This window comes from Lytechinus pictus, chromosome 12 (genome assembly GCF_037042905.1).
Source record: "Lytechinus pictus isolate F3 Inbred chromosome 12, Lp3.0, whole genome shotgun sequence".
In the NCBI taxonomy this organism is placed as follows: domain Eukaryota; kingdom Metazoa; phylum Echinodermata; class Echinoidea; order Temnopleuroida; family Toxopneustidae; genus Lytechinus; species Lytechinus pictus.
This window is the reverse complement of record NC_087256.1, coordinates 26,786,408-26,810,558: the sequence shown is the minus strand read 5'-3', so window position 1 is coordinate 26,810,558 and position 24,151 is coordinate 26,786,408. Positions and strand designations below refer to the sequence as shown.

Here is a 24,151-nt window from a genome sequence, read left to right as displayed (position 1 = left end):
TTCAAAAGAAAATGTATGGGTGGCAGGCATTGCATGGCGTCAGTGGTCCTTGTCGATGGTGCCAGGGGTCTCGTCACACCCTTTTCCTTATCTTTTATTGTTTTATGGAGATGAGTACCAACATTCACCCCCTCGAAAAATAAAGAAAACAGAGCAGGTGATGGTCTATATGAGGCTCGAACTCATGACCCTCGCGTTATTAGCACGATGCTCTGCCGACTGAGCTAACAGACCGATCGCTGCTCATAGAGAGATTACTCTGAAGAAAATTATATAAAATGAACATGATATTGAGATTGAGAGTTGGCAAAAAAGCAAACCTTTCAGGTTAAGCCCATCGTGTCGGAAAAGGTAAGCTCACGCTTCGTGTTTGCATAATTTATTTATTGACATACTTCTTTAATTCATGAATTCATACGGTGCTTGAAATGTCCAGTTTTCAAGTCAGCTAATCAGTGTAAAAAAATATAACAAGCACTTTGCCTCCGGATTATTTTTAAAGTGATATACTTTGTCTTATATAAATATGTTTTTTACTAACTTACACATTATCAAGTCGAAGTTGTTTCTTTTCTTGACCCACTTACCAATAAAAATTAAACAAGAAGAAAAAAAAGCAGAGGAGTTTTGGCAAAAAGAATCAGGTGAGGCTTGTTGGTCTAGTGGCATGATTCTCGCTTTCGTTGCGAGGGGGCCCGGGTTCGATTCCCGGACAAGCCCTCTTGCATTACTTTTCCTTCTCTGCCCAATATTCTGAAGAAGAAACTTTTCAAGACAGACAAGCTTCTCGTCTCTCCAAATATTTTGGAAATTGAATTGTTGGAAAATTTGGAAATGTAAAGTTCATTTTTTGAATTTTTGATTATTGTGAGATATGGTTCTCATTCAAGCAGGCAATGCGAACGCGAAACGCGATCAGAATAAGTGGTATCCTTAAATTTATATAATTATGTTCAAATGGGGGGGGGGTAGCGTAATGTGTTGTCATTGAAATTTTTGTTGATCTAAAAAATGGTGTAAAAATTGAATTTGACTTCAGAGTACTGCGTTTGCATCAGAATAAAGCGAGGTTTGTTGGTCTAGTGGCATGATTCTCGCTCTGGGTGCGAGAGGCCCCTGGTTCGATTCCCGGACAAGCCCTTTCGCATTTCTTTTCCTTCTCGCATGTCTCAAGCGTTCTCATCGGCTGAGAGCTCTTGAAAAGTAAACCTTGCGACATATATCAGGGGCCGCGGAACCGGGGGGCTGGGGGGGGGGGCTGCAGCCCCCCATTTTTTCCAAAACCGTGTACAAAAACTTAAAAATGACCATATGATTGTGATTTTTAGCATGGTCAGCCCCCCCCCCCACTTTTGGCTCAGCCCCCCCACTTTGAAAACTGTATCGCGGCCCCTGTATATATACAGGATTCGACACTCCAAATATTTGTTGAAATGTGGTTATGAAACTTTGAAATATGAATTTCAATGTTTGAAATTATTGAAGCCTATCATCATGGTCATTCTTTTTATTATATGTATACTTTTCCTCTACCATTATCAAGAAACATGATCGTCATTAAAAAAGAAAATGTATAGGCGGCATCCTTGCCGATGGTGCCCGGGTTCTCGTCACCCCCAGTTCCGTATCTTTTGATCGTTTCATCCATAGCAGTACCAACATTCACCACTCTAAAAATAAGGGAAAAAATAGCAGCTGATGGTCTATATGAGGCTCGAACTCATGACCCTCGCGTTATTAGCACGATGCTCTGCCGACTGAGCTAACAGACCGTTCGCTGCTCATGGAAGGAGTTCTCTGAAGAAAATTATAAAATGAACATGATATTGAGACTGAGAGTTGGCAAAAAGCAAACCTTTCAGGTTAAGCCCATCGTGTCGGAAAAGGTAAGCTCACGCTTCGTGTTTGCATTACTTATTTAATTCATGAATTCAAACGGTGCTTGAAATGTCCAATTTACAAGTCAGTATTAGTCAGTGAAAAAATATAGCAAGCACTTTGACTTCGGATTATTTTAAAGTGATATAAATTTACACATTTTAAATTTTGTATTACTATAATTCATCATTTATACATTTATTTAAGGGAACCTTTCCAGGAGGTTCATTACAGCCTAATATTTCGCCTTAATTTGTAATTGTATTGTTTAAACTTTGAAGTGAAGTGGAGTATCAATCAATCTACCTCCAGGAAGCTAGAGGAAAATGGAAGTCAGCTGATGGTCTATATGAGGCTCGAACTCATGACCCTCGCGTTATTTGCACGATGCTCTGTCGACTGAGTAAACAGACCGATCGCTGCTCATGGAGGGTACTCTGATATGGAAAGATGGGAGTGAATTAAATGATAAAATGTACCCAAAGAGACATCCAGTACATTTATTCGATGTATGTAATATATCTCTATTAATTTATCAGTCTTTCGCTTATAAAGTATGCTGAATATCAAAGTATACACACCCAAAAGAAATCTTGTCGAATAAAAAATAAATAAATAAAGGGGGTAATGTTGTTCATATAAATATATTTTATACTAACTTACATATTATCAAGTCGAAGTTGTTTCTTTTCCTTACCCACTTACCAAATAAAATAAAACAAGAAGAAAATAAGAGGATAGGAGGTTTGGCAAATAGAATCAGATGAGGCTTGTTGGTCTAGTGGCATGATTCTCGCTTTGGGTGCGAGAGGCCCCGGGTTCGATTCCCGGACAAGCCCCTATGCATTACTTTTCCTTCTCTGTCTCATCTCCTGAAGAGTAAACTGTCCAAGATAGGCAGGCTCTTCGTCTCTACAAATATTTTGGAAGTTTAATTTGGTTGCTAAATCTTGAAAAGGAACTTCAATTTTTTATATTTTTTTTTTTATTATAGTGAGATATGGTTCTCATTTAAGCAGGCGATGCGAACACGAAGCGCGATCAAAATTCATTATTCTATGTGATAACCCATAACCTTCAAAGTTTATATTCATATGGAGGGGGAGGGGGTTAGCATCATGAGTTGCCATGGACATTTATGTCAATCTAAAACATAAATGGTGGAAAAATTATATTGGACTTTAGGGTATTGGGTTTGCATCGGAACCAGATGAGGCTTGTTGGTCTAGTGGCATGATTCTCGCTTTGGGTGCGAGAGGCCCCGGGTTCGATTCCCGGATAAGCCCCTACGCATTATTTTTCCTTCTCAGTCTAATCGACTGATATCTCCAAAAAATCATGCGACATATATATTCGTCACTCCAAATATTTTGGAAATATGGTTAAAAAACTTTGAAATATGAATTTCAATTTTTGGAATCAACGGGGCCTTCCGTCATCATTGTTCTATATTTTATAATCCCAATTTTCCCATACCATATCATGATCGTCGTTCAAAAGAAAATGTATGGGTGGCAGGCATTGCATGGCGTCAGTGGTCCTTGTCGATGGTGCCAGGGGTCTCGCCACACCCTTTTCCTTATCTTTTATTGTTTTAAGGAGAAGAGTACCAACATTCATCCCCTCGAAAAATAAAAAAAACAGAGCAGGTGATGGTCTATACGAGGCTCGAACTCATGACCCTCGCGTTATTAGCACGATGCTCTGCCGACTGAGCTAACAGACCGATTGCTGCTCAATGAGGGATTACTATGAAGAAAATTATAAAATAAAGATGATATTGAGACTTAGACTTGGCAAAAAAAGCAAACCTTTCATGTTAAGCCCATCGTGTAGGAAAAGGGTTAGCCCACGCTTCGTGTTTGCATTACTTATTTATTGACATACTTATTTAATTCATGAATTCAAACGGTGCTTGAAATGTCCAGTTTTCAAGTCGGTATTAGTCAGTGTAAAAAGGTGATATACTTTGTCTTATATAAAGATTTTTTTATACTTACTTACACATTATCAAGTCGAAGTTGTTTCTTTTCTTGACCCACTTACCAAATAAAATGAAACAAGAAGAAAATAAGAGCAGATGAGGTTTTACAAATGGAACCAGATGAGGCTTGTTGGTCTAGTGGCATGATTCTCGCTTTGGGTGCGAGAGGCCCCGGGTTCGATTCCCGGACAAGCCCTTATGCATTATTTTTCCTTCTCTGTCTCATCTCCTGAAGAGTAAGCTGTCCATGATAGGCAGGCTCTTCGTCTCTCCAAATATTTAGGAAATTTTGATTGGTTGCAACATTTGGAATTGTAAATTTCATTTTTTTTATTTTGTATTATTGTGATATATATATGGTTTTCATTTAAGCAGGCAATGCAAACGCGAAACGCGATCAGAATTCATTATTCTATGTGTCACCTTAAAGTTTATTATGTTCATATGGAGGGGGAGGGGGTTAGCGTCATGTGTTGCCATGGACATTTATGTCAATCTACAACAAAATGGTGTAAAAATTGAATTCGACTTCAGAGTATTGGGTTTGCATCGGAATCAGGTGAGGCTTGTTGGTCTAGTGGCATGATTCTCGCTTTGGGTGCGAGAGGCCCCGGGTTCGATTCCCGGACAAGCCCTTTTGTTTTTCTTTTCCTTCTCAAGCGTTCTCATCGACTGAGATCTCCTAAAACCCATGCGACATATTTATCCGTCACTCCAAATATTTTGGAAATGTGGTTATAAAACTTTGAAATATGAATTTTAATGTTTGGAATTAATGGGGCCTTTCGTCATCATTGTTCTTTCTTTTACAATCCTACTTTTCCCATAATGATCGTCGTTCAAAAGAAAATGTATGGGTGTCAGGTCAGGCATTGCATGCTGTCAGTGGTCCTTGTCGATGGTGCCAGGGGATTCGTCACACCCTTTCCTTATCTTTGATTGTTTCATGGAGATGAGTACCAACATTCACCCCCTCTAAAAATAGGAAAAAATAGAATCTGATGGTCTATATGAGGCTCGAACTCATGACCCTCGCGTTATTAGCACGATGCTCTGCCGACTGAGCTAACAGACCGATCGCTGCACCTAGAGGGAGTACTCTGAAGAAAATTATAAAATGATCATGATAATGAGACTGCGAGTTGGCAAAAAAGCAAAACTTTCAAATTAGGCACATCGTTATAAAAAAATGTAAGCTCACGCTTCGCGTTCGAATTATTTATTGACATTCAAGTCAGTATTAATCAGTATTAAAAATATATGTATGTAATAGCAAGCACTTTGCGCTTGGATTATTTGTCAAGTGATATACATTTACATATTTTAAATTTTGTATTAATGTAAATTATCGTTTATTCATTTATTCGAGGAGGTTTATTACAGCCTTATATTTCGCCTTTATTTCTAATTATTGTTTAAAATTTGAAGTGAAGTGAAGTATTTATCAATCAATCTACCAATGTTACCTCCAACCCTAAAAAGAATGGGAAAATGGAAATTAGCTGATGGTCTATATGAGGCTCGAACTCATGACCCTCGCGTTATTAGCACGATGCTCTGCCGACTGAGCTAACAGACCGATCGCTGCACCTAGAGGGAGTACTCTGAAGAAAATTTTAAAATGAACATGATATTGAGACTAAGAGATGGCAAAAAAAGCAAACCTTTCAGGTTAAGCCCATCGTGTCGGAAAAGGTAAGCTCACGCTTCGTGTTTGCATTACTTATTTATTGACATACTTATTTAATTCATGAATTCAAACGGTACTTGAAATGTCCAGTTTTCAAGTCAGTATAAGTCAGTGTAAAAAATATAGCAAGCACTTTGCCTTCGGATTATATTTAAAGTGATATACTTTGTCTTATATAAATATTTTTTATACTTACTTGCACATTATCAAGTCGAAGTTGTTTCTTTTCTTGACCCACTTACCAAATAAAATGAAACAAGAAGAAAATAAGAGCAGAGGAGGTTTGACAAATGGAAACAGATGAGGCTTGTTTGTCTAGTGGCATGATTCTCGCTTTGGGTGCGAGAGGCCCCGGGTTCGATTCCCGGACAAGCCCTTTTGTTTTTCTTTTCCTTCTCAAGCGTTCTCATCGACTGAGATCTCCTAAAACCCATGCGACATATATATTCGTCACTCCAAATATTTTGGAAATGTGGTTATAAAACTTTGAAATATGAATTTTAGTGTTTGGAATTAATGGGGCCTTTCGTCATCATTGCTCTTTCTTTTACAATCCCACTTTTCCCATAATGATCATCGTTCAAAAGAACATGTATGGGTGGCAGGCATTGCATGCTGTCAGTGGTCCTTGTCGATGGTGCCAGGGGTCTCGTCACACCCTTTTCCTTATCTTAGATTGTTTCATGGAGATGAGTACCAACATTCACCCCCTCTAAAAAAAAAGAAAAATAGCATCTGATGGTCTATATGAGGCTCGAACTCATGACCCTCGCGTTATTAGCACGATGCTCTGCCGACTGAGCTAACAGACCGATCGCTGCACCTAGAGGGAGTACTCTGAAGAAAATTATAAAATGATCATGATAATGAGACTGCGAGTTGGCAAAAAAGCAAAACTTTTAAATTAGGCACATCGTTATAGAAAAAATGTAAGCTCACGCTTCGCGTTCGAATTATTTATTGACGTTCAAGTCAGTATTAATCAGTATTAAAAATATATGTATGTAATAGCAAACACTTTGCGCTTGGATTATTTGTCAAGTGATATACATTTACATATTTTAAATTTTGTATTAATGTAAATTATCGTTTATTCATTTATTCGAGGAGGTTTATTACAGCCTTATATTTCGCCTTTAATGTAAATTATCGTTTATTCATTTATTCGAGGAGGTTTATTACAGCCTTATATTTCGCCTTTATTTCTAATTATTGCTTAAAATTTGAAGTGAAGTGAAGTATTTATCAATCAATCTACCAATGTTACCTCCAACCCTAAAAAGAATGGGAAAATGGAAATTAGCTGATGGTCTATATGAGGCTCGAACTCATGACCCTCGCGTTATTAGCACGATGCTCTGCCGACTGAGCTAACAGACCGATCGCTGCACCTAGAGGGAGTACTCTGAAGAAAATTTTAAAATGAACATGATATTGAGACTAAGAGATGGCAAAAAAAGCAAACCTTTCAGGTTAAGCCCATCGTGTCGGAAAAGGTAAGCTCACGCTTCGTGTTTGCATTACTTATTTATTGACATACTTATTTAATTCATGAATTCAAACGGTACTTGAAATGTCCAGTTTTCAAGTCAGTATAAGTCAGTGTAAAAAATATAGCAAGCACTTTGCCTTCGGATTATATTTAAAGTGATATACTTTGTCTTATATAAATATTTTTTATACTTACTTGCACATTATCAAGTCGAAGTTGTTTCTTTTCTTGACCCACTTACCAAATAAAATGAAACAAGAAGAAAATAAGAGCAGAGGAGGTTTGACAAATGGAAACAGATGAGGCTTGTTGGTCTAGTGGCATGATTCTCGCTTTGGGTGCGAGAGGCCCCGGGTTCGATTCCCGGACAAGCCCTTTTGTTTTTCTTTTCCTTCTCAAGCGTTCTCATCGACTGAGATCTCCTAAAACCCATGCGACATATATATTCGTCACTCCAAATATTTTGGAAATGTGGTTATAAAACTTTGAAATATGAATTTTAGTGTTTGGAATTAATGGGGCCTTTCGTCATCATTGCTCTTTCTTTTACAATCCCACTTTTCCCATAATGATCATCGTTCAAAAGAACATGTATGGGTGGCAGGCATTGCATGCTGTCAGTGGTCCTTGTCGATGGTGCCAGGGGTCTCGTCACACCCTTTTCCTTATCTTAGATTGTTTCATGGAGATGAGTACCAACATTCACCCCCTCTAAAAAAAAAGAAAAATAGCATCTGATGGTCTATATGAGGCTCGAACTCATGACCCTCGCGTTATTAGCACGATGCTCTGCCGACTGAGCTAACAGACCGATCGCTGCACCTAGAGGGAGTACTCTGAAGAAAATTATAAAATGATCATGATAATGAGACTGCGAGTTGGCAAAAAAGCAAAACTTTTAAATTAGGCACATCGTTATAGAAAAAATGTAAGCTCACGCTTCGCGTTCGAATTATTTATTGACATTCAAGTCAGTATTAATCAGTATTAAAAATATATGTATGTAATAGCAAACACTTTGCGCTTGGATTATTTGTCAAGTGATATACATTTACATATTTTAAATTTTGTATTAATGTAAATTATCGTTTATTCATTTATTCGAGGAGGTTTATTACAGCCTTATATTTCGCCTTTAATGTAAATTATCGTTTATTCATTTATTCGAGGAGGTTTATTACAGCCTTATATTTCGCCTTTATTTCTAATTATTGCTTAAAATTTGAAGTGAAGTGAAGTATTTATCAATCAATCTACCAATGTTACCTCCAACCCTAAAAAGAATGGGAAAATGGAAATTAGCTGATGGTCTATATGAGGCTCGAACTCATGACCCTCGCGTTATTAGCACGATGCTCCGCTGACTGAGCTAACAGACCGATCGCTGCACCTAGAGGGAGTACTCTGAAGAAAATTTTAAAATGAACATGATATTGAGACTAAGAGTTGGCAAAAAAAGCAAACCTTTCAGGTTAAGCCCATCGTGTCGGAAAAGGTAAGCTCACGCTTCGTGTTTGCATTACTTATTTATTGACATACTTATTTAATTCATGAATTCAAACGGTGCTTGAAATGTCCAGTTTTCAAGTCAGTATAAGTCAGTGTAAAAAATATAGCAAGCACTTTGCCTTCGGATTATATTTAAAGTGATATACTTTGTCTTATATAAATATTTTTTATACTAACTTACACATTATCAAGTCGAAGTTGTTTCTTTTCTTGACCCACTTACCAAATAAAATGAAACAAGAAGAAAATAAGAGCAGAGGAGGTTTGACAAATGGAATCAGATGAGGCTTGTTGGTCTAGTGGCATGATTCTCGCTTTGGGTGCGAGAGGCCCCGGGTTCGATTCCCGGACAAGCCCTTATGCATTATTTTTCCTTCTCTGTCTCATCTCCTGAAGAGTAAACTGTCCATGATAGGCAGGCTCTTTGTCTCTACAAATATTTTGGAAGTTTAATTTGGTTGCTAAATTTGGAAAAGGAACTTCAATTTTTTATATTTTTTTTTTTATTATAGTGAGATATGGTTCTCATTTAAGCAGGCGATGCGAACACGAAGCGCGATCAAAATTCATTATTCTATGTGATAACCCATAACCTTCAAAGTTTATATTCATATGGAGGGGGAGGGGGTTAGCATCATGAGTTGCCATGGACATTTATGTCAATCTAAAACATAAATGGTGGAAAAATTATATTGGACTTTAGGGTATTGGGTTTGCATCGGAACCAGATGAGGCTTGTTGGTCTAGTGGCATGATTCTCGCTTTGGGTGCGAGAGGCCCCGGGTTCGATTCCCGGATAAGCCCCTACGCATTATTTTTCCTTCTCAGTCTAATCGACTGATATCTCCAAAAAATCATGCGACATATATATTCGTCACTCCAAATATTTTGGAAATATGGTTAAAAAACTTTGAAATATGAATTTCAATTTTTGGAATCAACGGGGCCTTCCGTCATCATTGTTCTATATTTTATAATCCCAATTTTCCCATACCATATCATGATCGTCGTTCAAAAGAAAATGTATGGGTGGCAGGCATTGCATGGCGTCAGTGGTCCTTGTCGATGGTGCCAGGGGTCTCGCCACACCCTTTTCCTTATCTTTTATTGTTTTAAGGAGAAGAGTACCAACATTCATCCCCTCGAAAAATAAAAAAAACAGAGCAGGTGATGGTCTATACGAGGCTCGAACTCATGACCCTCGCGTTATTAGCACGATGCTCTGCCGACTGAGCTAACAGACCGATTGCTGCTCAATGAGGGATTACTATGAAGAAAATTATAAAATAAAGATGATATTGAGACTTAGACTTGGCAAAAAAAGCAAACCTTTCATGTTAAGCCCATCGTGTAGGAAAAGGGTTAGCCCACGCTTCGTGTTTGCATTACTTATTTATTGACATACTTATTTAATTCATGAATTCAAACGGTGCTTGAAATGTCCAGTTTTCAAGTCGGTATTAGTCAGTGTAAAAAGGTGATATACTTTGTCTTATATAAAGATTTTTTTATACTTACTTACACATTATCAAGTCGAAGTTGTTTCTTTTCTTGACCCACTTACCAAATAAAATGAAACAAGAAGAAAATAAGAGCAGATGAGGTTTTACAAATGGAACCAGATGAGGCTTGTTGGTCTAGTGGCATGATTCTCGCTTTGGGTGCGAGAGGCCCCGGGTTCGATTCCCGGACAAGCCCTTATGCATTATTTTTCCTTCTCTGTCTCATCTCCTGAAGAGTAAGCTGTCCATGATAGGCAGGCTCTTCGTCTCTCCAAATATTTAGGAAATTTTGATTGGTTGCAACATTTGGAATTGTAAATTTCATTTTTTTTATTTTGTATTATTGTGATATATATATGGTTTTCATTTAAGCAGGCAATGCAAACGCGAAACGCGATCAGAATTCATTATTCTATGTGTCACCTTAAAGTTTATTATGTTCATATGGAGGGGGAGGGGGTTAGCGTCATGTGTTGCCATGGACATTTATGTCAATCTACAACAAAATGGTGTAAAATTGAATTCGACTTCAGAGTATTGGGTTTGCATCGGAATCAGGTGAGGCTTGTTGGTCTAGTGGCATGATTCTCGCTTTGGGTGCGAGAGGCCCCGGGTTCGATTCCCGGACAAGCCCTTTTGTTTTTCTTTTCCTTCTCAAGCGTTCTCATCGACTGAGATCTCCTAAAACCCATGCGACATATTTATCCGTCACTCCAAATATTTTGGAAATGTGGTTATAAAACTTTGAAATATGAATTTTAATGTTTGGAATTAATGGGGCCTTTCGTCATCATTGTTCTTTCTTTTACAATCCTACTTTTCCCATAATGATCGTCGTTCAAAAGAAAATGTATGGGTGTCAGGTCAGGCATTGCATGCTGTCAGTGGTCCTTGTCGATGGTGCCAGGGGATTCGTCACACCCTTTCCTTATCTTTGATTGTTTCATGGAGATGAGTACCAACATTCACCCCCTCTAAAAATAGGAAAAAATAGAATCTGATGGTCTATATGAGGCTCGAACTCATGACCCTCGCGTTATTAGCACGATGCTCTGCCGACTGAGCTAACAGACCGATCGCTGCACCTAGAGGGAGTACTCTGAAGAAAATTATAAAATGATCATGATAATGAGACTGCGAGTTGGCAAAAAAGCAAAACTTTCAAATTAGGCACATCGTTATAAAAAAATGTAAGCTCACGCTTCGCGTTCGAATTATTTATTGACATTCAAGTCAGTATTAATCAGTATTAAAAATATATGTATGTAATAGCAAGCACTTTGCGCTTGGATTATTTGTCAAGTGATATACATTTACATATTTTAAATTTTGTATTAATGTAAATTATCGTTTATTCATTTATTCGAGGAGGTTTATTACAGCCTTATATTTCGCCTTTATTTCTAATTATTGTTTAAAATTTGAAGTGAAGTGAAGTATTTATCAATCAATCTACCAATGTTACCTCCAACCCTAAAAAGAATGGGAAAATGGAAATTAGCTGATGGTCTATATGAGGCTCGAACTCATGACCCTCGCGTTATTAGCACGATGCTCTGCCGACTGAGCTAACAGACCGATCGCTGCACCTAGAGGGAGTACTCTGAAGAAAATTTTAAAATGAACATGATATTGAGACTAAGAGATGGCAAAAAAAGCAAACCTTTCAGGTTAAGCCCATCGTGTCGGAAAAGGTAAGCTCACGCTTCGTGTTTGCATTACTTATTTATTGACATACTTATTTAATTCATGAATTCAAACGGTACTTGAAATGTCCAGTTTTCAAGTCAGTATAAGTCAGTGTAAAAAATATAGCAAGCACTTTGCCTTCGGATTATATTTAAAGTGATATACTTTGTCTTATATAAATATTTTTTATACTTACTTGCACATTATCAAGTCGAAGTTGTTTCTTTTCTTGACCCACTTACCAAATAAAATGAAACAAGAAGAAAATAAGAGCAGAGGAGGTTTGACAAATGGAAACAGATGAGGCTTGTTTGTCTAGTGGCATGATTCTCGCTTTGGGTGCGAGAGGCCCCGGGTTCGATTCCCGGACAAGCCCTTTTGTTTTTCTTTTCCTTCTCAAGCGTTCTCATCGACTGAGATCTCCTAAAACCCATGCGACATATATATTCGTCACTCCAAATATTTTGGAAATGTGGTTATAAAACTTTGAAATATGAATTTTAGTGTTTGGAATTAATGGGGCCTTTCGTCATCATTGCTCTTTCTTTTACAATCCCACTTTTCCCATAATGATCATCGTTCAAAAGAACATGTATGGGTGGCAGGCATTGCATGCTGTCAGTGGTCCTTGTCGATGGTGCCAGGGGTCTCGTCACACCCTTTTCCTTATCTTAGATTGTTTCATGGAGATGAGTACCAACATTCACCCCCTCTAAAAAAAAAGAAAAATAGCATCTGATGGTCTATATGAGGCTCGAACTCATGACCCTCGCGTTATTAGCACGATGCTCTGCCGACTGAGCTAACAGACCGATCGCTGCACCTAGAGGGAGTACTCTGAAGAAAATTATAAAATGATCATGATAATGAGACTGCGAGTTGGCAAAAAAGCAAAACTTTTAAATTAGGCACATCGTTATAGAAAAAATGTAAGCTCACGCTTCGCGTTCGAATTATTTATTGACGTTCAAGTCAGTATTAATCAGTATTAAAAATATATGTATGTAATAGCAAACACTTTGCGCTTGGATTATTTGTCAAGTGATATACATTTACATATTTTAAATTTTGTATTAATGTAAATTATCGTTTATTCATTTATTCGAGGAGGTTTATTACAGCCTTATATTTCGCCTTTAATGTAAATTATCGTTTATTCATTTATTCGAGGAGGTTTATTACAGCCTTATATTTCGCCTTTATTTCTAATTATTGCTTAAAATTTGAAGTGAAGTGAAGTATTTATCAATCAATCTACCAATGTTACCTCCAACCCTAAAAAGAATGGGAAAATGGAAATTAGCTGATGGTCTATATGAGGCTCGAACTCATGACCCTCGCGTTATTAGCACGATGCTCTGCCGACTGAGCTAACAGACCGATCGCTGCACCTAGAGGGAGTACTCTGAAGAAAATTTTAAAATGAACATGATATTGAGACTAAGAGATGGCAAAAAAAGCAAACCTTTCAGGTTAAGCCCATCGTGTCGGAAAAGGTAAGCTCACGCTTCGTGTTTGCATTACTTATTTATTGACATACTTATTTAATTCATGAATTCAAACGGTACTTGAAATGTCCAGTTTTCAAGTCAGTATAAGTCAGTGTAAAAAATATAGCAAGCACTTTGCCTTCGGATTATATTTAAAGTGATATACTTTGTCTTATATAAATATTTTTTATACTTACTTGCACATTATCAAGTCGAAGTTGTTTCTTTTCTTGACCCACTTACCAAATAAAATGAAACAAGAAGAAAATAAGAGCAGAGGAGGTTTGACAAATGGAAACAGATGAGGCTTGTTGGTCTAGTGGCATGATTCTCGCTTTGGGTGCGAGAGGCCCCGGGTTCGATTCCCGGACAAGCCCTTTTGTTTTTCTTTTCCTTCTCAAGCGTTCTCATCGACTGAGATCTCCTAAAACCCATGCGACATATATATTCGTCACTCCAAATATTTTGGAAATGTGGTTATAAAACTTTGAAATATGAATTTTAGTGTTTGGAATTAATGGGGCCTTTCGTCATCATTGCTCTTTCTTTTACAATCCCACTTTTCCCATAATGATCATCGTTCAAAAGAACATGTATGGGTGGCAGGCATTGCATGCTGTCAGTGGTCCTTGTCGATGGTGCCAGGGGTCTCGTCACACCCTTTTCCTTATCTTAGATTGTTTCATGGAGATGAGTACCAACATTCACCCCCTCTAAAAAAAAAGAAAAATAGCATCTGATGGTCTATATGAGGCTCGAACTCATGACCCTCGCGTTATTAGCACGATGCTCTGCCGACTGAGCTAACAGACCGATCGCTGCACCTAGAGGGAGTACTCTGAAGAAAATTATAAAATGATCATGATAATGAGACTGCGAGTTGGCAAAAAAGCAAAACTTTTAAATTAGGCACATCGTTATAGAAAAAATGTAAGCTCACGCTTCGCGTTCGAATTATTTATTGACATTCAAGTCAGTATTAATCAGTATTAAAAATATATGTATGTAATAGCAAACACTTTGCGCTTGGATTATTTGTCAAGTGATATACATTTACATATTTTAAATTTTGTATTAATGTAAATTATCGTTTATTCATTTATTCGAGGAGGTTTATTACAGCCTTATATTTCGCCTTTAATGTAAATTATCGTTTATTCATTTATTCGAGGAGGTTTATTACAGCCTTATATTTCGCCTTTATTTCTAATTATTGCTTAAAATTTGAAGTGAAGTGAAGTATTTATCAATCAATCTACCAATGTTACCTCCAACCCTAAAAAGAATGGGAAAATGGAAATTAGCTGATGGTCTATATGAGGCTCGAACTCATGACCCTCGCGTTATTAGCACGATGCTCCGCTGACTGAGCTAACAGACCGATCGCTGCACCTAGAGGGAGTACTCTGAAGAAAATTTTAAAATGAACATGATATTGAGACTAAGAGTTGGCAAAAAAAGCAAACCTTTCAGGTTAAGCCCATCGTGTCGGAAAAGGTAAGCTCACGCTTCGTGTTTGCATTACTTATTTATTGACATACTTATTTAATTCATGAATTCAAACGGTGCTTGAAATGTCCAGTTTTCAAGTCAGTATAAGTCAGTGTAAAAAATATAGCAAGCACTTTGCCTTCGGATTATATTTAAAGTGATATACTTTGTCTTATATAAATATTTTTTATACTAACTTACACATTATCAAGTCGAAGTTGTTTCTTTTCTTGACCCACTTACCAAATAAAATGAAACAAGAAGAAAATAAGAGCAGAGGAGGTTTGACAAATGGAATCAGATGAGGCTTGTTGGTCTAGTGGCATGATTCTCGCTTTGGGTGCGAGAGGCCCCGGGTTCGATTCCCGGACAAGCCCTTATGCATTATTTTTCCTTCTCTGTCTCATCTCCTGAAGAGTAAACTGTCCATGATAGGCAGGCTCTTTGTCTCTACAAATATTTTGGAAGTTTAATTTGGTTGCTAAATTTGGAAAAGGAAATTCAATTTTTTATATTTTTTTAATTATAGTGAGATATGGTTCTCATTTAAGCAGGCGATGCGAACGCGAAGCGCGATCAAAATTCATTATTCTATGTGATAACCCATAACCTTCAAAGTTTATATTCATATGGAGGGGGAGGGGGTTAGCATCATGAGTTGCCATGGACATTTATGTCAATCTAAAACATAAATGGTGGAAAAATTATATTGGACTTTAGGGTATTGGGTTTGCATCGGAACCAGATGAGGCTTGTTGGTCTAGTGGCATGATTCTCGCTTTGGGTGCGAGAGGCCCCGGGTTCGATTCCCGGACAAGCCCTTTTGTTTTTCTTTTCCTCTTCAAGCGTTCTCATCGAATGAGATCTCTTAAAACCCATGCGAAATAAATATTCGTCACTCCAAATATTTTGGAAACGTGGTTATATAAAACTTTGAAATATGAATTTTAATGTTTGGAATTAATGGGGCCTTTCGTCATCATTGTTCTTTCTTTTACAATCCCACTTTTCCCATAATGATCGTCGTTCAAAAGAAAATGTATGGGTGTCAGGCATTGCATGCTGTCAGTAGTCCTTGTCGATGGTGCCAGGGGTCTCGTCACACCCTTTTCCTTATCTTTGATTGTTTTATGGAGATGAGTACCAACATTCACCCCCTCTAAAAATATAAGAAAAAATAGCATCTGATGGTCTATATGAGGCTCGAACTCATGACCCTCGCGTTATTAGCACGATGCTCTGCCGACTGAGCTAACAGACCGATCGCTGCACCTAGAGGGAGTACTCTGAAGAAAATTATAAAATGATCATGATAATGAGACTGCGAGTTGGCAAAGAGCAAAACTTTCAAATTAGGCACATCTTTATAGAAAAAGTGTTAGCTCACGCTTCGCGTTCGAATTATTTATTGACCTTCAAGTCAGTATTAATCAGTATAAAAAAAATGTATAGCAAGCACTTTACGCTCGGATTATTTGTCAAGTGATATACATTTACATATTTTAAATTTTGTATTAATATAATTTATCGTTTATTCAATTATTTAAGGGAACATTTCGAGGAGGTTTATTACGGCCTTTTATTTCGCCTTTATTTCTAATCATTGTTTAAGATTTGAAGTGAACTAAAGTATTTATCAATCAATCTACCAATATTACCTCCAACCCTAAAAAGAATGGGAAAATGGAAATTAGCCGATGGTCTATATGAGGCTCGAACTCATGACCCTCGCGTTATTAGCACGATGCTCTGCCGACTGAGCTAACAGACCGTTCGCTGCTCATGGACATGAAGAAAATTATAAAATGAACATGATGTTGAGATTGAGAGTTGGCAAAAAAGCAAACCTTTCAGGTTAAGCCCATCGTGTCGGAAAAGGGTTAGCCCACGCTTCGTGTTTGCCATACTTATCCATTGACCTACTTATTTAATTCATGTATTCAAACGGTGCTTGAAATGTCCAGTTTTCAAGTCAGTATTAGTCAGTGTAAAAAATATAGCAAGCACTTTGCCTTCGGATTATTTTTAAAGTGATATAATTTGTCTTATATAAATATGTTTTATACTAACTTACACATTTTCTTTTCCTGACCCACTTACCAAATAAAATGAAACGAGGAGAAAATAAGAGCAGAGGAGGTTTGACAAAAAGAAGCAAGTGAGGCTTGTTGGTCTAGTGGCATGATTCTCGCTTTGGGTGCGAGAGGCCCCGGGTTCGATTCCCGGACAAGCCCTTATGCATTACTTTTCCTTCTCTGTCTCATCTCCTGAAGAGTAAACTGTCCAAGATATAGGCAGGCTCTTCATCTCCACAAATATTTTGGAAGTTTAATTTGGTTGCTAAATTTGGAAAATGAAATTCATTTTTTTATATTTTTTTAATTATAGTGAGATATGGTTCTCATTTAAGCAGGCGATGCGAACGCGAAGCGCGATCAAAATTCATTATTCTATGTGATAACCCATAACCTTCAAAGTTTATATTCATATGGAGGGGGAGGGGGTTAGCATCATGAGTTGCCATGGACATTTATGTCAATCTAAAACATAAATGGTGGAAAAATTATATTGGACTTCAGGGTATTGGGTTTGCATCGGAACCAGATGAGGCTTGTTGGTCTAGTGGCATGATTCTCGCTTTGGGTGCGAGAGGCCCCGGGTTCGATTCCCGGACAAGCCCCTACGCATTATTTTTCCTTCTCAGTCTAATCGACTGATATCTCAAAAAAATCATGCGACATATATATTCGTCACTCCAAATATTTTGGAAATGTGGTTAAAAAACTTTGAAATATGAATTTCAATTTTTGGAATCAATGGGGCCTTACGTCATCATTGTTCTATATTTTATAATCCCAGTTTTCCCATACCATATCATGATCGTCGTTCAAAAGAAAATGTATGGGTGGCAGGAATTGCATGGCGTCAGTGGTCCTTGTCGATGGCGCCAGGGGTCTCGTCACACCCTTTTCCTTATCTTTGATTGTTTTATGGAGAAGAGTACCAACATTCACCCCCTCGAAAAATAAAAAAACATAGCAGCTGATGGTCTATATGAGGCTCGAACTCATGACCCTCGCGTTATTAGCACGATGCTCTGCCGAGCTAACAGACCGATCGCTGCTCATAGAAGGATTACTCTGAAGAAAATTATAAAATGAACATGATATTGAGATTGAGAGTTGGCAAAAAAGCAAACCTTTCAGGTTAAGCCCATCGTGTCGGAAAAGGTAAGCTCACGCTTCGTGTTTGCATAATTTATTTATTGACATACTTCTTTAATTCATGAATTCATACGGTGCTTGAAATGTCCAGTTTTCAAGTCAGTATTAATCAGTGTAAAAAATTATAGCAAGCACTTTGCCTCCGGATTATTTTTAAAGTGATATACTTTGTCTTATATAAATATGTTTTTTACTCACTTACACATTATCAAGTCGAAGTTGTTTCTTTTCTTGACCCACTTACCAAATAAAATTAAACGAGAAGAAAAAAAAGCAGAGGAGTTTTGGCAAAAAGAATCAGGTGAGGCTTGTTGGTCTAGTGGCATGATTCTCGCTTTCGTTGCGAGTGGGCCCGGGTTCGATTCTCGGACAAGCCCTCTTGCATTATTTTTCCTTCTCTGTCTAATATTCTGAAGAAGCAACTTTTCAAGACAGGCAAGCTTTTCGTCTCTCCAAATATTTTGGAAATTGAATTGGTTGCAAAATTTGGAAATGTAAAGTTCAATTTTTGAATTTATTGTGAGATATGGTTCTCATTTAAGCAGGCAATGCGAACGCGAAACGCGATCAGAATAAGTGATAACCTTAAATTTATATAATTATGTTCAAGGGGGGGGGGTGAGCGTAATGTGTTGTCATTGAAATTTTTGTTGATCTTAAAAAAAATGGTGTAAAAATTGAATTTGACTTCAGAGTACTGCGTTTGCATCAGAATAAAATGAGGCTTGTTGGTCTAGTGGCATGATTCTCGCTTTGGGTGCGAGAGACCCTTGGTTCGATTCCCGGACAAGCCCTTCTTTTCCTTCTCGCATGTCTCAAGCGTTATCATCGGCTGAGAGCTCTTGAAAAGTAAACCTTGCGACATATATATACAGGATTCGACACTCCAAATATTTTTTGAAATGTGGTTATGAAACTTTGAAATATGAATTTCAATGTTTGAAATTATTGAAGCCTATCGTCGTGGTCATTCTTTTTATTATATGTATACTTTTCCTTTACCATTATCAAGAAACATGATCGTCATTAAAAAAGAAAATGTATAGGCGGCATCCTTGCCGTTGGTGCCCCGGGTTCTCGTCACCCCCAGTTCCGTATCTTTTGATCGTTTTATGCATAGCAGTACCAACATTCACCCCTCTAAAAATAAGGGGGAAAATAGCAGCTGATGGTCTATATGAGGCTCGAACTCATGACCCTCGCGTTATTAGCACGATGCTCTGCCGACTGAGCTAACAGACCGTTCGCTGCTCATGGAAGGAGTTCTCTGAAGAAAATTATAATATGAACATGATATTGAGACTGAGAGTTGGCAAAAAGCAAACCTTTCAGGTTAAGCCCATCGTGTCGGAAAAGGTAAGCTCACGCTTCGTGTTTGCATTACTTATTTAATTCATGAATTCAAACGGTGCTTGAAATGTCCAATTTACAAGTCAGTATTAGTCAGTGAAAAAATATAGCAAGCACTTTGACTTCGGATTATTTTAAAGTGATATAAATTTACACATTTTAAATTTTGTATTACTATAATTCATCATTTATACATTTATTTAAGGGAACCTTTCCAGGAGGTTCATTACAGCCTAATATTTCACCTTAATTTGTAATTGTATTGTTTAAACTTTGAAGTGAAGTGGAGTATCAATCAATCTACCTCCAGGAAGCTAGAGGAAAATGGAAGTCAGCTGATGGTCTATATGAGGCTCGAACTCATGACCCTCGCGTTATTTGCACGATGCTCTGTCGACTGAGTAAACAGACCGATCGCTGCTCATAGAGGGTACTCTGATATGGAAAGATGGGAGTGAATTAAATGATAAAATGTACCCAAAGAGACATCCAGTACATTTATTCGATGTATGTAATATATCTCTATTAATTTATCAGTCTTTCGCTTATGAAGTATGCTGAATATCAAAGTATACACACCCAAAAAAAATCTTGTCGAATAAAAAATAAATGAATAAAGGGGGTAATGTTGTTTTATATAAATATATTTTATACTAACTTACATATTATCAAGTCGAAGTTGTTTCTTTTCCTTACCCACTTACCAAATAAAATAAAACAAGAATAAAAAAAGAGGAGAGGAGGTTTGGCAAATAGAATCAGATGAGGCTTGTTGGTCTAGTGGCATGATTCTCGCTTTGGGTGCGAGAGGCCCCGGGTTCGATTCCCGGACAAGCCCTTATGCATTACTTTTCCTTCTCTGTCTCATCTCCTGAAAAGTAAACTGTCCAAGATAGGCAGGCTCTTCGTCTCTACAAATATTTTGGAAGTTTAATTTGGTTGCTAAATTTGGAAAAGGAAATTCAATTTTTTATATTTTTTTATTATAGTGAGATATGGTTCTCATTTAAGCAGGCGATGCGAACGCGAAGCGCGATCAAAATTCATTATTCTATGTGATAACCCATAACCTTCAAAGTTTATATTTATATGGAGGGGGAGGGGGATATCATCATGTGTTGCCATGGACATTTATGTCAATCTAAAACATAAATGGTGGAAAAATTATATTGGACTTCAGGGTATTGGGTTTGCATCGGAACCAGATGAGGCTTGTTGGTCTAGTGGCATGATTCTCGCTTTGGGTGCGAGAGGCCCCGGGTTCGATTCCCGGACAAGCCCCTACGCATTATTTTTCCTTCTCAGTCTAATCGACCGATATCTCCAAAAAATCATGCGACGTATATATTCGTCACTCCAAATATTTTGGAAATGTGGTTAAAAAACTTTGAAATATGAATTTCAATTTTTGGAATCAATGGGGCCTTCCGTCATCATTGTTCTATATTTTATAATCCCAATTTTCCCATACCCTATCATGATCGTCGTTCAAAAGAAAATGTATGGGTGGCAGGCATTGCATGGCGTCAGTGGTCCTTGTCGATGGTGCCAGGGGTCTCGTCACACCCTTTTCCTTATCTTTGATTGTTTTATGGAGATGAGTACCAACATTCACCCCCTCGAAAAATAAAAAAAAACAGAGCAGCTGATGGTCTATATGAGGCTCGAACTCATGACCCTCGCGTTATTAGCACGATGCTCTGCCGACTGAGCTAACAGACCGATCGCTGCTCATAGAGGGATTACTCTGAAGAAAATTATATAAAATGAACATGATATTGAGATTGAGAGTTGGCAAAAAAGCAAACCTTTCAGGTTAAGCCCATCGTGTCGGAAAAGGTAAGCTCACGCTTCGTGTTTGCATAATTTATTTATTGACATACTTCTTTAATTCATGAATTCATACGGTGCTTGAAATGTCCAGTTTTCAAGTCAGCTAATCAGTGTAAAAAAATATAGCAAGCACTTTGCCTCCGGATTATTTTTAAAGTGATATACTTTGTCTTAAATAAATATGTTTTTTACTAACTTACACATTATCAAGTCGAAGTTGTTTCTTTTCTTGACCCACTTACCAATAACAATTAAACAAGAAGAAAAAAAAGCAGAGGAGTTTTGGCACAAAGAATCAGGTGAGGCTTGTTGGTCTAGTGGCATGATTCTCGCTTTCGTTGCGAGGGGGCCCGGGTTCGATTCCCGGACAAGCCCTCTTGCATTACTTTTCCTTCTCTGTCTAATATTCTAAAGAAGAAACTTTTCAAGACAGACAAGCTTCTCGTCTCTCCAAATATTTTGGAAATTGAATTGTTGGAAAATTTGGAAATGTAAAGTTCAATTTTTGAATTTTTGATTATTGTGAGATATGGTTCTCATTTAAGCAGGCAATGCGAACGCGAAACGCGATCAGAATAAGTGATAACCTTAAATTTATATAATTATGTTCAAGGGGGGGGGGGGTAGCGTAATGTGTTGTCATTGAAAATTTTGGTGATCTAAAAAATGGTGTAAACATTGAATTTGACTTCAGAGTACTGCGTTTGCATCAGAATAAAATGATGCTTGTTGGTCTAGGGGCATGATTCTCGCTTTGGGTGCGAGAGGCCCCTGGTTCGATTCCCGGACAAGCCCTTTCGCATTTCTTTTCCTTCTCGCATGTCTCAAGCGTTCTCATCGGCTGAGAGCTCTTGAAAAGTAAACCTTGCGACATATATATACAGGATTCGACACTCCAAATAGTTTTTGAAATGTGGTTATGAAACTTTGAAATATGAATTTCAATGTTTGAAATTATTGAAGCCTATCGTCATGGTCATTCTTTTTATTATATGTATACTTTTCCTCTACCATTATCAAGAAACATGATCGTCATTAAAAAAGAAAATGTATAGGCGGCATCCTTGCCGATGGTGCCCGGGTTCTCGTCACCCCCAGTTCCGTATCTTTTGATCGTTTTATGCATAGCAGTACCAACATTCACCACTCTAAAAATAAGGGAAAAAATAGCAGCTGATGGTCTATATGAGGCTCGTACTCATGACCCTCGCGTTATTAGCACGATGCTCTGCCGACTGAGCTAACAGACCGTTCGCTGCTCATGGAAGGAGTTCTCTGAAGAAAATTATAATATGAACATGATATTGAGACTGAGAGTTGGCAAAAAGCAAACCTTTCAGATTAAGCCCATCGTGTCGGAAAAGGTAAGCTCACGCTTCGTGTTTGCATTACTTATTTAATTCATGAATTCAAACGGTGCTTGAAATGTCCAATTTACAAGTCAGTATTATTCAGTGAAAAAATATAGCAAGCACTTTGACTTCGGATTATTTTAAAGTGATATAAATTTACACATTTTAAATTTTGTATTACTATAATTCATCATTTATACATTTATTTAAGGGAACCTTTCCAGGAGGTTCATTACAGCCTAATATTTCGCCTTAATTTGTAATTGTATTGTTTCAACTTTGAAGTGAAGTGGAGTATAAATCAATCTACCTCCAGGAAGCTAGAGGAAAATGGAAGTCAGCTGATGGTCTATATGAGGCTCGAACTCATGACCCTCGCGTTATTTGCACGATGCTCTGTCGACTGAGTAAACAGACCGATCGCTGCTCATGGAGGGAGTACTCTGAAGAAAATTATAAAATGAACATGATATTGAGATTGAGAGTTGGCAAAAAAGCAAACCTTTCAGGTTAAGCCCATCGTGTCGGAAAAGGTAAGCTCACGCTTCGTGTTTGCATAATTTATTTATTGACATACTTCTTTAATTCATGAATTCATACGGTGCTTGAAATGTCCAGTTTTGAAGTCAGTATTAATCAGTGTAAAAAATTATAGCAAGCACTTTGCCTCCGGATTATTTTTAAAGTGATATACTTTGTCTTATATAAATGTGTTTTTTACTAACTTACACATTATCAAGTCGAAGTTGTTTCTTTTCTTGACCAACTAACCAATAAAAATTAAACAAGAAGAAAAAAAAGCAGAGGAGTTTTGGCACAAAGAATCAGGTGAGGCTTGTTGGTCTAGTGGCACGATTCTCGCTTTGGGTGCGAGAGGCCCCGGGTTCGATTCCCGGACAAGCCCCTACGCATTATTTTTCCTTTTCAGTCTAATCGACTAATATCTCCAAAAAAATCATGCGACATATATATTCGTCACTCCAAATATTCTGGAAATGTGTTTAAAAAACTTTGAAATATGAATTTCAATTTTTGGAATCAATGGGGCCTTCCGTCATCATTGTTCTATATTTTATAATCCCAATTTTCCCATACTATATGATCGTTGTTTAAAAGAAAATGTATGGGTGGCAGGCATTGCATGACGTCAGTGGTCCTTGTCGATGGTGCCAGGGGTCTCGTCACACCCTTTTCCTTATCTTTGATTGTTTTATGGAGATGAGTACCAACATTCACCCCCTCGAAAAATAAAGAAACAGAGCAGGTGATGGTCTATATGAGGCTCGAACTCATGACCCTCGCGTTATTAGCACGATGCTCTGCCGACTGAGCTAACAGACCGATCGCTGCACCTAGAGGGAGTACTCTGAAGAAAATTATAAAATGAACATGATATTGAGATTGAGAGTTGGCAAAAAAGCAAACCTTTCAGGTTAAGCCCATCGTGTCGGAAAAGGTAAGCTCACGCTTCGTGTTTGCATTACTTATTTAATTCATGAATTCAAACGGTGCTTGAAATGTCCAATTTACAAGTCAGTATTAGTCAGTGAAAAAATATAGCAAGCACTTTGACTTCGGATTATTTTAAAGTGATATAAATTTACACATTTTAAATTTTGTATTACTATAATTCATCATTTATACATTTATTTAAGGGAACCTTTCCA

General features: G+C 37.6%; 40 non-coding genes across 40 annotated transcripts; 23 read left to right on the top strand and 17 right to left on the bottom strand.

Annotated features, from left to right (window-relative positions):
* Positions 1-161: 161 nt before the first annotated feature.
* TRNAI-AAU (transfer RNA isoleucine (anticodon AAU)) lies at positions 162-234 on the bottom strand. Its single transcript has one exon. It is a non-coding gene; the product is annotated as a tRNA-Ile (tRNA).
* Positions 235-648: 414 nt separating this feature from the next.
* Positions 649-720, top strand: TRNAR-UCG (transfer RNA arginine (anticodon UCG)). The gene has a single exon. It is a non-coding gene; the product is annotated as a tRNA-Arg (tRNA).
* Positions 721-1,699: 979 nt separating this feature from the next.
* On the bottom strand, positions 1,700-1,772 carry TRNAI-AAU (transfer RNA isoleucine (anticodon AAU)). The gene has a single exon. It is a non-coding gene; the product is annotated as a tRNA-Ile (tRNA).
* Positions 1,773-2,645: 873 nt separating this feature from the next.
* TRNAP-UGG (transfer RNA proline (anticodon UGG)) lies at positions 2,646-2,717 on the top strand. Its single transcript has one exon. It is a non-coding gene; the product is annotated as a tRNA-Pro (tRNA).
* A 375-nt stretch (positions 2,718-3,092) lies between these two features.
* Positions 3,093-3,164, top strand: TRNAP-UGG (transfer RNA proline (anticodon UGG)). The gene has a single exon. It is a non-coding gene; the product is annotated as a tRNA-Pro (tRNA).
* Positions 3,165-3,986: 822 nt separating this feature from the next.
* Positions 3,987-4,058, top strand: TRNAP-UGG (transfer RNA proline (anticodon UGG)). The gene has a single exon. It is a non-coding gene; the product is annotated as a tRNA-Pro (tRNA).
* Positions 4,059-4,425: 367 nt separating this feature from the next.
* TRNAP-UGG (transfer RNA proline (anticodon UGG)) lies at positions 4,426-4,497 on the top strand. Its single transcript has one exon. It is a non-coding gene; the product is annotated as a tRNA-Pro (tRNA).
* A 367-nt stretch (positions 4,498-4,864) lies between these two features.
* Positions 4,865-4,937, bottom strand: TRNAI-AAU (transfer RNA isoleucine (anticodon AAU)). Its single transcript has one exon. It is a non-coding gene; the product is annotated as a tRNA-Ile (tRNA).
* A 431-nt stretch (positions 4,938-5,368) lies between these two features.
* On the bottom strand, positions 5,369-5,441 carry TRNAI-AAU (transfer RNA isoleucine (anticodon AAU)). Its single transcript has one exon. It is a non-coding gene; the product is annotated as a tRNA-Ile (tRNA).
* Positions 5,442-5,856: 415 nt separating this feature from the next.
* On the top strand, positions 5,857-5,928 carry TRNAP-UGG (transfer RNA proline (anticodon UGG)). The gene has a single exon. It is a non-coding gene; the product is annotated as a tRNA-Pro (tRNA).
* A 363-nt stretch (positions 5,929-6,291) lies between these two features.
* TRNAI-AAU (transfer RNA isoleucine (anticodon AAU)) lies at positions 6,292-6,364 on the bottom strand. Its single transcript has one exon. It is a non-coding gene; the product is annotated as a tRNA-Ile (tRNA).
* A 495-nt stretch (positions 6,365-6,859) lies between these two features.
* Positions 6,860-6,932, bottom strand: TRNAI-AAU (transfer RNA isoleucine (anticodon AAU)). The gene has a single exon. It is a non-coding gene; the product is annotated as a tRNA-Ile (tRNA).
* A 415-nt stretch (positions 6,933-7,347) lies between these two features.
* On the top strand, positions 7,348-7,419 carry TRNAP-UGG (transfer RNA proline (anticodon UGG)). Its single transcript has one exon. It is a non-coding gene; the product is annotated as a tRNA-Pro (tRNA).
* Positions 7,420-7,782: 363 nt separating this feature from the next.
* On the bottom strand, positions 7,783-7,855 carry TRNAI-AAU (transfer RNA isoleucine (anticodon AAU)). Its single transcript has one exon. It is a non-coding gene; the product is annotated as a tRNA-Ile (tRNA).
* A 983-nt stretch (positions 7,856-8,838) lies between these two features.
* On the top strand, positions 8,839-8,910 carry TRNAP-UGG (transfer RNA proline (anticodon UGG)). Its single transcript has one exon. It is a non-coding gene; the product is annotated as a tRNA-Pro (tRNA).
* A 375-nt stretch (positions 8,911-9,285) lies between these two features.
* Positions 9,286-9,357, top strand: TRNAP-UGG (transfer RNA proline (anticodon UGG)). Its single transcript has one exon. It is a non-coding gene; the product is annotated as a tRNA-Pro (tRNA).
* An 822-nt stretch (positions 9,358-10,179) lies between these two features.
* TRNAP-UGG (transfer RNA proline (anticodon UGG)) lies at positions 10,180-10,251 on the top strand. Its single transcript has one exon. It is a non-coding gene; the product is annotated as a tRNA-Pro (tRNA).
* Positions 10,252-10,617: 366 nt separating this feature from the next.
* Positions 10,618-10,689, top strand: TRNAP-UGG (transfer RNA proline (anticodon UGG)). The gene has a single exon. It is a non-coding gene; the product is annotated as a tRNA-Pro (tRNA).
* Positions 10,690-11,056: 367 nt separating this feature from the next.
* Positions 11,057-11,129, bottom strand: TRNAI-AAU (transfer RNA isoleucine (anticodon AAU)). Its single transcript has one exon. It is a non-coding gene; the product is annotated as a tRNA-Ile (tRNA).
* Positions 11,130-11,560: 431 nt separating this feature from the next.
* On the bottom strand, positions 11,561-11,633 carry TRNAI-AAU (transfer RNA isoleucine (anticodon AAU)). The gene has a single exon. It is a non-coding gene; the product is annotated as a tRNA-Ile (tRNA).
* A 415-nt stretch (positions 11,634-12,048) lies between these two features.
* TRNAP-UGG (transfer RNA proline (anticodon UGG)) lies at positions 12,049-12,120 on the top strand. Its single transcript has one exon. It is a non-coding gene; the product is annotated as a tRNA-Pro (tRNA).
* A 363-nt stretch (positions 12,121-12,483) lies between these two features.
* Positions 12,484-12,556, bottom strand: TRNAI-AAU (transfer RNA isoleucine (anticodon AAU)). The gene has a single exon. It is a non-coding gene; the product is annotated as a tRNA-Ile (tRNA).
* A 495-nt stretch (positions 12,557-13,051) lies between these two features.
* TRNAI-AAU (transfer RNA isoleucine (anticodon AAU)) lies at positions 13,052-13,124 on the bottom strand. The gene has a single exon. It is a non-coding gene; the product is annotated as a tRNA-Ile (tRNA).
* Positions 13,125-13,539: 415 nt separating this feature from the next.
* TRNAP-UGG (transfer RNA proline (anticodon UGG)) lies at positions 13,540-13,611 on the top strand. The gene has a single exon. It is a non-coding gene; the product is annotated as a tRNA-Pro (tRNA).
* Positions 13,612-13,974: 363 nt separating this feature from the next.
* Positions 13,975-14,047, bottom strand: TRNAI-AAU (transfer RNA isoleucine (anticodon AAU)). Its single transcript has one exon. It is a non-coding gene; the product is annotated as a tRNA-Ile (tRNA).
* Positions 14,048-15,030: 983 nt separating this feature from the next.
* TRNAP-UGG (transfer RNA proline (anticodon UGG)) lies at positions 15,031-15,102 on the top strand. Its single transcript has one exon. It is a non-coding gene; the product is annotated as a tRNA-Pro (tRNA).
* Positions 15,103-15,474: 372 nt separating this feature from the next.
* On the top strand, positions 15,475-15,546 carry TRNAP-UGG (transfer RNA proline (anticodon UGG)). The gene has a single exon. It is a non-coding gene; the product is annotated as a tRNA-Pro (tRNA).
* Positions 15,547-15,913: 367 nt separating this feature from the next.
* On the bottom strand, positions 15,914-15,986 carry TRNAI-AAU (transfer RNA isoleucine (anticodon AAU)). Its single transcript has one exon. It is a non-coding gene; the product is annotated as a tRNA-Ile (tRNA).
* A 437-nt stretch (positions 15,987-16,423) lies between these two features.
* On the bottom strand, positions 16,424-16,496 carry TRNAI-AAU (transfer RNA isoleucine (anticodon AAU)). Its single transcript has one exon. It is a non-coding gene; the product is annotated as a tRNA-Ile (tRNA).
* A 391-nt stretch (positions 16,497-16,887) lies between these two features.
* Positions 16,888-16,959, top strand: TRNAP-UGG (transfer RNA proline (anticodon UGG)). Its single transcript has one exon. It is a non-coding gene; the product is annotated as a tRNA-Pro (tRNA).
* Positions 16,960-17,333: 374 nt separating this feature from the next.
* Positions 17,334-17,405, top strand: TRNAP-UGG (transfer RNA proline (anticodon UGG)). The gene has a single exon. It is a non-coding gene; the product is annotated as a tRNA-Pro (tRNA).
* An 849-nt stretch (positions 17,406-18,254) lies between these two features.
* On the top strand, positions 18,255-18,326 carry TRNAR-UCG (transfer RNA arginine (anticodon UCG)). Its single transcript has one exon. It is a non-coding gene; the product is annotated as a tRNA-Arg (tRNA).
* Positions 18,327-18,671: 345 nt separating this feature from the next.
* On the top strand, positions 18,672-18,743 carry TRNAP-UGG (transfer RNA proline (anticodon UGG)). The gene has a single exon. It is a non-coding gene; the product is annotated as a tRNA-Pro (tRNA).
* A 375-nt stretch (positions 18,744-19,118) lies between these two features.
* On the bottom strand, positions 19,119-19,191 carry TRNAI-AAU (transfer RNA isoleucine (anticodon AAU)). Its single transcript has one exon. It is a non-coding gene; the product is annotated as a tRNA-Ile (tRNA).
* Positions 19,192-20,065: 874 nt separating this feature from the next.
* Positions 20,066-20,137, top strand: TRNAP-UGG (transfer RNA proline (anticodon UGG)). The gene has a single exon. It is a non-coding gene; the product is annotated as a tRNA-Pro (tRNA).
* Positions 20,138-20,508: 371 nt separating this feature from the next.
* On the top strand, positions 20,509-20,580 carry TRNAP-UGG (transfer RNA proline (anticodon UGG)). Its single transcript has one exon. It is a non-coding gene; the product is annotated as a tRNA-Pro (tRNA).
* A 368-nt stretch (positions 20,581-20,948) lies between these two features.
* On the bottom strand, positions 20,949-21,021 carry TRNAI-AAU (transfer RNA isoleucine (anticodon AAU)). The gene has a single exon. It is a non-coding gene; the product is annotated as a tRNA-Ile (tRNA).
* A 414-nt stretch (positions 21,022-21,435) lies between these two features.
* On the top strand, positions 21,436-21,507 carry TRNAR-UCG (transfer RNA arginine (anticodon UCG)). The gene has a single exon. It is a non-coding gene; the product is annotated as a tRNA-Arg (tRNA).
* A 1,809-nt stretch (positions 21,508-23,316) lies between these two features.
* On the top strand, positions 23,317-23,388 carry TRNAP-UGG (transfer RNA proline (anticodon UGG)). Its single transcript has one exon. It is a non-coding gene; the product is annotated as a tRNA-Pro (tRNA).
* A 364-nt stretch (positions 23,389-23,752) lies between these two features.
* Positions 23,753-23,825, bottom strand: TRNAI-AAU (transfer RNA isoleucine (anticodon AAU)). The gene has a single exon. It is a non-coding gene; the product is annotated as a tRNA-Ile (tRNA).
* Between the last annotated feature and the right edge of the window lie 326 nt (positions 23,826-24,151).